At 40.6% G+C, this 10,000-nt stretch overlaps 1 protein-coding gene and 1 non-coding gene across 2 annotated transcripts in view; both read left to right on the top strand.

Annotated features, from left to right (window-relative positions):
* LOC145416735 (alpha-1A adrenergic receptor-like) overlaps window positions 1-10,000 on the top strand; it is a 57,406-nt gene that overhangs the window by 9,987 nt on the left and 37,419 nt on the right. The gene's annotated exons all lie outside the window — the stretch shown is intronic.
* LOC145416824 (5S ribosomal RNA) lies at window positions 3,230-3,348 on the top strand. Its single transcript, XR_013900348.1, has one exon. It is a non-coding gene; the product is annotated as a 5S ribosomal RNA (ribosomal RNA).

Genomic DNA, 10,000 nt, shown 5'->3' with positions numbered 1-10,000 from the left:
TGTGTGTGTGTGTGTGTGTGTGAGTGAGAGACAGGTGTTAATGTGAGCTACCGTATCTCTCACACACTAAAAGCCCTTGTGAATAATTGGATAGGTCTGATGCTCACTCACAGTCCTTCACATTAATTCATTCCATCGCGTCCCTATTAGTTATTCATTTATTATTCAACACGAGGACGGTTATTCACGATTATTGGATTATTTAGGAGTCAGTCAGTTATTCGGGAGTTATTCATTTATTTTATGAGTAATTAATTTGCGCCGGAGTCTGATTTTTATGCCCCTGGTTATTTCATTTATTCAGCGCCTAGTCGATTATTCACGATTATTGGAATATATAGATGTTATTCAGTTATTTCAGGAGTTATTCAGTTATTTCATTAGATATTCCTTTATTGTAACTGCCTATAGATAATTATTTTGTTATAGGAGGGGTTTATACTGGGTGAAAGGTTGTTACTCAAGGCTGTATTTAACCCCTCCAATTCGAAAAGACTTCCACACACGGGAAAATCGTCTGGTGGTTGCCTGATAAGAATAGATAAATAGATAGATAGACAGATAGGTGGGTAGATAGACAGCGATAAAAATAAGCCTTGATAGAGAATGGGAGATCATGTGGTGGTTGCCTGATAAAGATAAATAAAAATAAAGGAAATAAATAAGTGGGTAAGTAAATACAGTAGATGCACAAATACATAAATAAATAGATAAATGCATATATAGGTAGACATACACCGTCGGTCTGAATAGGCTAATTGCTTGAATGTCTGAAGTTTGAGCCGATATGAGACCATCTGACGAAAGGGAATGTCTTGAGGTACAATAGCAAGGCGGCATGGGCTTAGCTTGGACTGGGTTGGGATGTGGTGGGATGGGGTGGGTTGGGATGGGATGGAATATCTTGGGGTGGAATGGGTTTGGGTGGGTTGGGTTGGGATAAATTGTGTTGGAGTGGGGTAGGGTGGGGTGGGTTGGGTTGGGATAAGTTGTGTTGGAGTAGGGTGGGGTGGGGTGGGTAGGGTTGGGATGGAATATCTTGGGGTGGAAAAGGTATGGGTGGGTTGGTTTGCATTATGTAGAGGTTGGGTGTGTTGGAGTGGGGCGGGATGGGGTGGGGTGGGGTGGGTTGAGATGCATTGTGTTGGAGTGACGTGGGGTGGGTTGGGATGGATTATGTAGCGATGGGGTGTGTTGGAATGGATTGTGTTGGTGTAGAATGGATTTGGTTGGTTTGGGTTGACATGGTGTGGTATGGGGTAGGGTGGGATTGTGTTGTGTTCTGTTATGTTGGTTTGGTGTGGTGTGGTGTGGTGTATTGTGGTGTTGAGTGGTATTGTTTACATCCGGCTGGTATTATCAAAACAACTACACCCAAATAACTGTGTACAATATAACTTACTGACAGAAAACGTCACGAATTTGATTGTTTTGTTATTGTGTCAGTGCAACAAAATTACTCCTCACAATGGATTGATAGTGTAATTTACCTCTCTCTCTCTCTCTCTCTCTCTCTCTCTCTCTCTCTCCTTCCTTCCTTCTTTCCAGGGTAATAGTGATACGATCTGTAATAAAACCCAGTACTATCGATGTAATTATCAGTTATCGATAAAAATAATTACCCTGATAATTATCGGACGCAGGTAGATTAAAGTTATTGCCGAATTATAGAGCTGTATTGAGCGTGTAGGGATTATAGTGACAGTCTGAGAATTATAGTCAGTTTAAATGTATAACTATAGAATTTAATATTGAAGTTATGGGTAGGGTATAATGAGTTATGCAGGAATTAGTGTGTTATAGTATGATTATAATTATAGGATTTTAGAGTGAAGGTAGGAGTGTGAGATTGTTGGGGGTTAGTGACAAGTTATAGATGCGGCTAAGTCAGTTTCTCCAGGCGATGTTAAAGTTATATGCAAATCACGAAGAACTCTGCGCGTGTGTGTGTGTGTGTGTGTGTGTGTGTGTGTGTGTTGTGTTTGTTGAAGTTGTATGCTAATCACGAAGAAGTTCTGTGTGTGTGTGTGTGTGTGTGTGTGTGTGTGTGTGTGTGTTGAAGTTATATGCTAATCACGAAGAAGTGTGTGTGTGTGTGTGTGTGTGTGTGTGTTGAAGTTATATGCTAATCACGAAGAAGTTGTGTGTGTGTGTGTGTGTGTGTGTGTGTGTGTGTGTGTTGAAGTCATATGCTAATCACGAAGAAGTTGTGTGTGTGTGTGTGTGTGTGTCTGGTGGTGATTAATTAAGGTAAGTTGTGTGAGTGAGGTTAGTGACTGAGTTAACTGTTACGACTGGCCAGATAGTTACAGTTTAATTGCTTGTTAACTTGCGTGCTCCCTGCCTACCCTGTTGTTTGTCTGTATCTGTGCATAGGTTTGTCTGTATGTCTGTTTGTATATCCATTTTCTATGTGAAGTATCTGCCTGTTTATCTCATCTATCTGTCTATCTATCTGAGACCTCTATTCTATATATATATATATATATATATATATATATATATATATATATATATATATATATATATATATATATATTTTTCTCTCTCTCTCTCTCTCTCACACACACACACACACACACACACACACACACACACACACACACACACACACACTCACACACACACACACACACACTCACACACACACACACACACACACACACACACACACACACACACACACACACACACACACACACACACACACACACACATTGCCTGCTATGTCTGTGTATGTATGTATTTATTTCTCTTCTCTGTCCCCAGTTAATTACCAGAGAGAGAGAGAGAGAGAGAGAGAGAGAGAGAGAGAGACAGACAGACAGACAGACAGACAGCAGACAGACAGACAGACAGACAGACAGAGAATATTAGGAGAGTAGTGAGAGGACGGTAGTAAAAGATGTGAGGAAATCGGAAAATGAGAGAGAGAGAGAGAGAGAGAGAGAGAGAGAGAGAGAGAGAGAGAGAGAGAGAGAGAGAGAGAGAGAGAGAGAGAGAGAGTAGAACACATCCCAGCCCTGCCAAAAACAATGTAATCCCCTTTTAATCCGGACTTAATCCTCAAGAAATCCCCCCATAGCAAACCCAACGCCGCCTTATTTATTGTGGGATTTATTTCCATTTATTTTGATTCTTTTTCGATATTGGGGGGATTTTTCGAGTTTTTTTGGGGGGAGTATTTTGGGATTTTGTATTTATTTTATTTCGGTTTTTATTTTGATTTAACAACGGCCATGCCACGTTGAGTACACCGCTTCCCGTCCGATCAGCGAAGTTAAGCAACGTTGGGTCTGGTTAGTACTTGGATGGGTGACCGCCTGGGAACACCAGATGCTGTTGGCATCCCTACGTGTCAAGTGGGGTTGGTGGAGGATTAGTGCCCCTCCCTATAAAACAATTAACTCTAAGCCCTTGACCACCCCGTTTGGGATACATGGTGTCTGGCAATGGATGGATGGATTTTGATTTAATTATTTGGGTTAATTTTCGATTTTTCATTTTGTATAGTTTTTGGAAGGATTTTTGACTATGCTTTCATTTATTTGCATTTTTTTTTTTTTTGTATTATAGATATGTTTTAGTATTTTTTCAGTGTGTGTATGATATGATATAATTTCGGTGAATAGGAGAAAGATAAATTGATAGATAAACTGACAGATAGATAGAAATGGATGGAGATTTATTTTGGATCAGTAAAAGGAAACTGATAGATAGAGAAATAGACAGGTAGATAAATAGGAGTGAAAAGAATAATAACCTCGATAGACAGGAAAAGATAGATAGATAGACTGAGTGGTAGATGGATAAAATTAGTGAAAATGAATAATTAACTACATAAATAGGAAAAGGGATACATAGCCAGCAAGGTAGATAGATAGATAGATAGATAGATATTTGGATAGATAGATAGATAGATAGACAGGCAGGTAGTAAGAGGGAAAGAGATTATATAGATCCAACCAGCCGTATAGAAGTGTTCCCCACGGTAATATTAAATTCTGGTACACCCCTTCTCTCTCTCTCTCTCTCTCTCGGTTTCTCGCTCTTTCTACTTGTCTCTCTATGGCTCCAACCATTCTCTCTCTCTCTCTCTCTTTTTCTACCTTTCTTTCTTGATTTTTCTCGCTCTTTCTACTTGTCTGTCTGGCTCCAACCACTCTCTCTCTCTCTCTCTCTCTCTCTACTTGTCTGTCTGTGGCTCCAATCTCTCTTTCTCTCTCTCTCTCTCTCACTATCGGAATCCGGTTACGTGGGCAAAGATACAACTGCCCCCAAGCGTCTCCCGGAAGCCCGTTTAACCGGACTAATGCCCCTCTTATCCGGAAATTCCCTGTTCGATTATCCGTACCAGCATTGATTATCCGCACCAGCACTGATTATTTGCACCACATTGATTATCTTCACATTGATTATTCGCACCAGTATTGATTATCCACACCAGCATTGATTACCCACACCATCATTGATTATCCATACCAGTATCGATTATCCACACCAGCATTGAGTATCCGCACCAGCATTGATTATCCGCACCAGCATTGATTATTCGCACCAGCATTGATTATCTGAACAACCTTGTTATGATATCCGGAAGTTTTATTGATGTTTTGATTAATACGGAAAGCCTTAAGTTTTACAGAATTTCGTGTTTGGTTCGGGGCAAGGCAATTTTTTTTTTTTTTACTTGCAAAGATTCACCAGCCTCTCCTGTCCTTTTCAGCATGAAGTGTGTACTAAATCCCAATCCTCCCTTTGACTGAAATCCTTATGGGCTACGTATTATTAAAGCATCTTAATCCACCAATCCACCAGGCGACCCTCTGGTTATACCGATATATTTACCACCCAGCGTAGTGAGTAGTTCCTGGCTACAAGATATCATTTAGCTTGTTATCCAGTGTAGAATCACCTAAAAGTAGCACTACATTATATGAGTGGATGGTGGTCATTATAACCTACCCATTGCAGTTATTTTCCACTCTGTTCCACTTTTATATATATATATATATATATATATATATATATATATATATATATATATATATATATATATATATATATATATATATATATATATATATATATATATATATATATATATATATATATATATATATATATATATATATATTTCACTTATTTTTCTCTTGTCTTCCTCTTCTTATGGCATTGATTTGTCACTTTTATGTTACCATTTTTTGTTGCATATTTTTCACCAGTTTGTCTTTTTTCTCGTTTTTGTCGTTACTGTGTTTGTCACTTGTTTTTATGTTCCTGTCACGGTTTAGGTTAATTATGTTCCTTTCTCTATCACTTGTCACTTTTCTGTTACTGTTTCTTATATATTTTTTTTATTATTATTTTTTTTTTTCTGTCATTTTGTTACTGTTTTTGTCACTAATATTGTCATTGCTTTTTCTTATCGTACTTGAGGGGTGGAGTGAGGGAAAATACTGTGGTGAGGTGTTATATTGTGGTTAATATTGGGTGCGTTGTGGAGTAGTTGTGTGTGTGTGTGTGTGTGAGAGAGAGAGAGAGAGAGAGAGAGAGAGAGAGAGAATATGGACTGTGTTTAAACGGGCAGATGGTCCTTTATCGTGTTTGTGAGTTAATTAAGTGTGTGTGTGTGTGTGTGTGTGTGTGTGTGTGTGTGTGTGTGTGTGTGTGTGTGTGTGTGTACGTATTTATGTAAGGAAATAAATATAAGGACATAACGCAATAAGCCATATAAACTGCTGTATAAACTGATGTAGGTTTATAAATTTCCTGTGTAAACTGCCCTGCCATGCAATTAACCCTTTGGATGTAAATGAGAGAGAGAGAGAGAGAGAGAGAGAGAGAGAGAGAGAGAGTAGATAGGTTGGAGGAAAGGTAAGGTTTGGGGGGAGGGAGTGAACGAAGGAAGAGAGAGATGAAGGAAAGGTTAAAGAAGGAAAGGATGATGAATTAATGGATGGGGAGGAAAGGAAAGAAAGAAGGAAACAAAGGCTTATTGCAAGAAGGTGGAATTGATGTATAAGATGGATGAACCAGTATCTTCCTTCCTTCCTGCCGACAGTCATTCATTCACTCATTCATTCATTCCGTCCTTCTTTCTGACCTTTTGTATACGGTAACGATGAAGAACTGTCCATGCATCCACCTGTGCATCCATTTATTTACCTACGCATCCATTCATCCTCCATCATTCCTATCCATCCATCCATGCAACCATCCATCCACCCATTCATCCGCCAGCCTGTCCGTCCATCCGTCCATCCATCCATCCATCCGTCCGTCCGTCCGTCAGTCCGTTCATCCAACCATCCATCCATCCATCCATCTATCTGTCCGTCCATCCAACCATCCATCCATCCATCCATCCATCCGTCCGTCCGTCCATCCATTCATCCTCCAGCCCATCCAGCCATCTCATTAGCCTGATATGCCATAATTTACATCGAATCCGTGACCTTCCGAATCATTCACCTGTGTAGACTAGCTGGGAGAGAGAGAGAGAGAGAGAGAGAGAGAGAGAGAGAGAGAGAGAGAGAGAGAGAGAGAGAGAGAGAGAGAAATTACGGGAAAGATGGAGAGGAAGGAGGGAGAAGGGTAGAGGGGGAGGAGAAAGAGAGGGGGGGGAGAGTGAGGGAAAGGTCTTTATTGAATCTAATGAAGGAAAGTTGAGATGGTCTTGTTAAGGATATAATAGGGAGGAAGGAAAGAGGGAGGGAGGAGTGAGGAGGAAGAGGAAAGGAGGGAGGGAGGAGTGAGGAGGAAGAGGAAAGGAGGGAGGGAGGAGAGAGGAGGAAGAGGAAAGGAGGGAGGGAGGAGAAAAAAGTGGAAGAGGGACCAAAAAAGGGAGCTAAGAGGGAAAAGTGGAAGAGACGAGGGAATTCAAGATAGGGGGGAAGGAAGGGAAGAGGGTGGGAAGGAACAAAGGGAGAAGGAAGGAAAGAGGGTGGGAAGGGAGAAAGATAGGGAGAGGAGAGAAGGAAAGAGGGAGGGAGGAGAGAGGAGGGAGAGGAAGGGAGGAAGGAGGGTGGAAAGGAAGAAAGATAAGGAGAGGAAGGAAGGAAGGAAGATATTAGGATATTTTTGGGTCTGTTTATGTTTATCTATCGGGTAACTTTATGCATTTAGTTGCCTAGCTATCTGTATCTATCTGTCTAGCTCTGCCTGCCATTATCTGTATGTCACTGAATTTATCTATCTGTGTATCTATTGTCCAGAGCTGAGTGCTGAAGGAAGGGGTTTACAAACTTTACTGATTGGGTTTGGTCAGGGAAGGGTTGGGTGGTGGAGGGATGGGCGAATAGATTGATGGATAGGTGGATGGATGGATGGATAGATAGATGGATGGTTGGATAAGTCGACAGTTGAATGGGTGGCTGGATGGATGGATGGACGGGTAGGTGGCTGGATATTGATGTACGGTGGAAGTGGATGGGTAGGTGGATGAACGGATGGCAGAGTTAAGTCGCGAATGGATGATCGTATCGTTAGATAGATGGATGGATGTGTGGATAGATGACTAGTGAACTCGATGACAATTTTTGATAGATAAGATTAATAGATAGATAAAGATGAATGGACAGGTGATAGATAAATGGAATATAGGATGGCTTGATTTTATAGCTGCCATTGATAGATAGACATAGGTAGGTAGATAGATAGATAGATGAAGAGTGGAAACACCTTAAATTTGACACGTGGATGAAATATGTATTGCTGAATCTCTCTCTCTCTCTCTCTCTCTCTCTCTCTCTGGTATATGCTAGGTGTTGACACGTATGCTAATCCACAGTGACGTGTGTGGTATAGACTGGTGTGGTGGTATGTCGTGGTATTGTGTGGTGTGGATGGGTGGTGGATTGTGGTGTGATGTGATTGTGTTGTGGTGTCTTGGTATGGTTTGTGGAGGGAAGTGTGGTGTGGTAAAGTGTGGAGTAATGATGAATGATGTGGTGTGGTGTGGAGGAGATTGGATGGTGTGGTATGATGTGGTTAAAGTTTGTGGAAGAGTGAACTGTGGTGTGGTATAGTGTGTGATGTGGTGTATGGAATAGAGTGGATGGTGTGGTGTGGTGTGGCTTTCCCTCTCTCTCTCTCTCTGTTGTGTGTGTGTGTGTGTGTGTGTGTGTGTGTGTAAGACTGAGGAAGGATTAAGAATGACATGGAAGGATTTAGTGGAGAGATGAGGCTGTGTGTGTGTGTGTGTGTGTGTGTGTGTGTGTGTGTGTGTACCTGGAATAAAGTCAGGTTGAGGCTTACAGTTTTGGATGAATGACGATAGATAGATAGATAGATAGATAGATAGATAGTCGGATTGAGACGGACCCGCCCCCCCCACACACATACATACACACATATATACATACATACACACACAGGTATACACTGTTAGATATACCGGTAGATAGATAAACCTCACAAAATGGACAGGTTAATATATTCCTTAATTTAGAGTCCGTAGCGAAAATTTATCTATCAGTCAATCCGCATATCTATCGAAGCCGCGGCATTTTAAAATCTCATTGCTGGAATTAATATGAAAGGTGTGTGTGTGTGTGTGTGTGTGTGTGTGTGTGTGTGTGTGTGTGTGTGAGAGAGAGAGAGAGAGAGAGAGAGAGAGTGAGATTCACGTTTGGATTCTCTCTCTCTCTCTCTCTCTCTCTCTCCAGACTGCCATTCACACATTTACATACAGTCATTAGCACAGGAAGATTGGGCCTTGTGTGTGTGTGTGTGTGTGTGTGTGTGTGTGTGTGTGTGTGTGTGTGTGTGTGTGTGCATTAATGAGAGGGAGAGTATCCGTGTGTGTGTGCATTAATGAACGTATTCGTATGTACATGTGTGTATATACATGTGTATGTGTACATGACAGTAGTGTTTGAGTGAATGTATTTAGGTGTGTTATATATATGTATGTGTATCCATGTGCGTATGTGTTGCGTGTGTATGATTGTGTATACTCGTGTGTGTGTGTGTGTGTATGTGTGTGTGTGTGTGTGTGTGTGTGTGTGTGTGTGTGTGTGTGTGTGTGTGTGTGTGTGTGTGTGTGTAGGCCCTGGTACACATGGAGTTGGTTATCTGTTTGTCATAAAAGGCGGCTCCTTCAATTACAGAGAGAGAGAGAGAGAGAGAGAGAGAGAGAGAGAGAGAGAGAGAGAGAGAGTTACACTGCTCTCACAGACTTAACGGTCCTTCCTCTTGGTGATCTGGTGTTAAATTTAGACTTGCTCTCTAATTTCAGAAGTTGGAGAGAGAGAGAGAGAGAGAGAGAGAGAGAGAGAGAGAGAGAGAGAGAGGAAAAGGAAACTTGGGATGTTTAAATGACGTGGTTGATTATTATAGATTCAATAATAATAATAATAATAATAATAATAATAATAATAATAAATTCACTAATCATACGGTTAAATACGGATAAGAAACATGTGGTTAAATAATACGGTTAATTTCTACGGTTAACAAGGGTAGGAAAGTTATATTCTCAATCCTTTCAGTGCGAGGTCTGTTCTAAGCTGAAAGGAAATTGATATATGTTGAGAACTGTAATGTGGTAATGCTGGTTGTTGTATTGTGTGTGGGTATTATTATTATTATTATTATTATTATTATTATTATTATTATTACCATCATCATCATCATCATCATTATTATTTCTTCTACTACTACGGTACTACTACTACTGCTACTGTTACTACTACTACTACTACTACTACTATATTATTGTTAGTATTGTTGTTATTAGTGTTAGTTATCGTGATATTTTAGTAAGAATAGTAATCCCCCCTCCAGTAATAACAACAGCCCCATCCCCCCCCATCTCAGCAACAGTTACCCCCAGCCTCAAGCCTCGGCCGCCTCTATTGTTTTTGCTCAGAAAGAGGAAAACATGCGAAAAATAAAGGCAATTTGTTTATAGCCACCCGAACGATATATTCTGGGAAGAGACGATGTTTTATGGGAAATGACACGAGATATTTTGGAAAGACGAAATACTGTGGAA

Source organism: Coenobita brevimanus, chromosome 107, assembly GCF_032717465.1.
Source record: "Coenobita brevimanus isolate Jiangsu-jjx chromosome 107, ASM3271746v2, whole genome shotgun sequence".
Classification (NCBI taxonomy): domain Eukaryota; kingdom Metazoa; phylum Arthropoda; class Malacostraca; order Decapoda; family Coenobitidae; genus Coenobita; species Coenobita brevimanus.
This window is presented reverse-complemented; position numbering and strand designations above follow the sequence as displayed.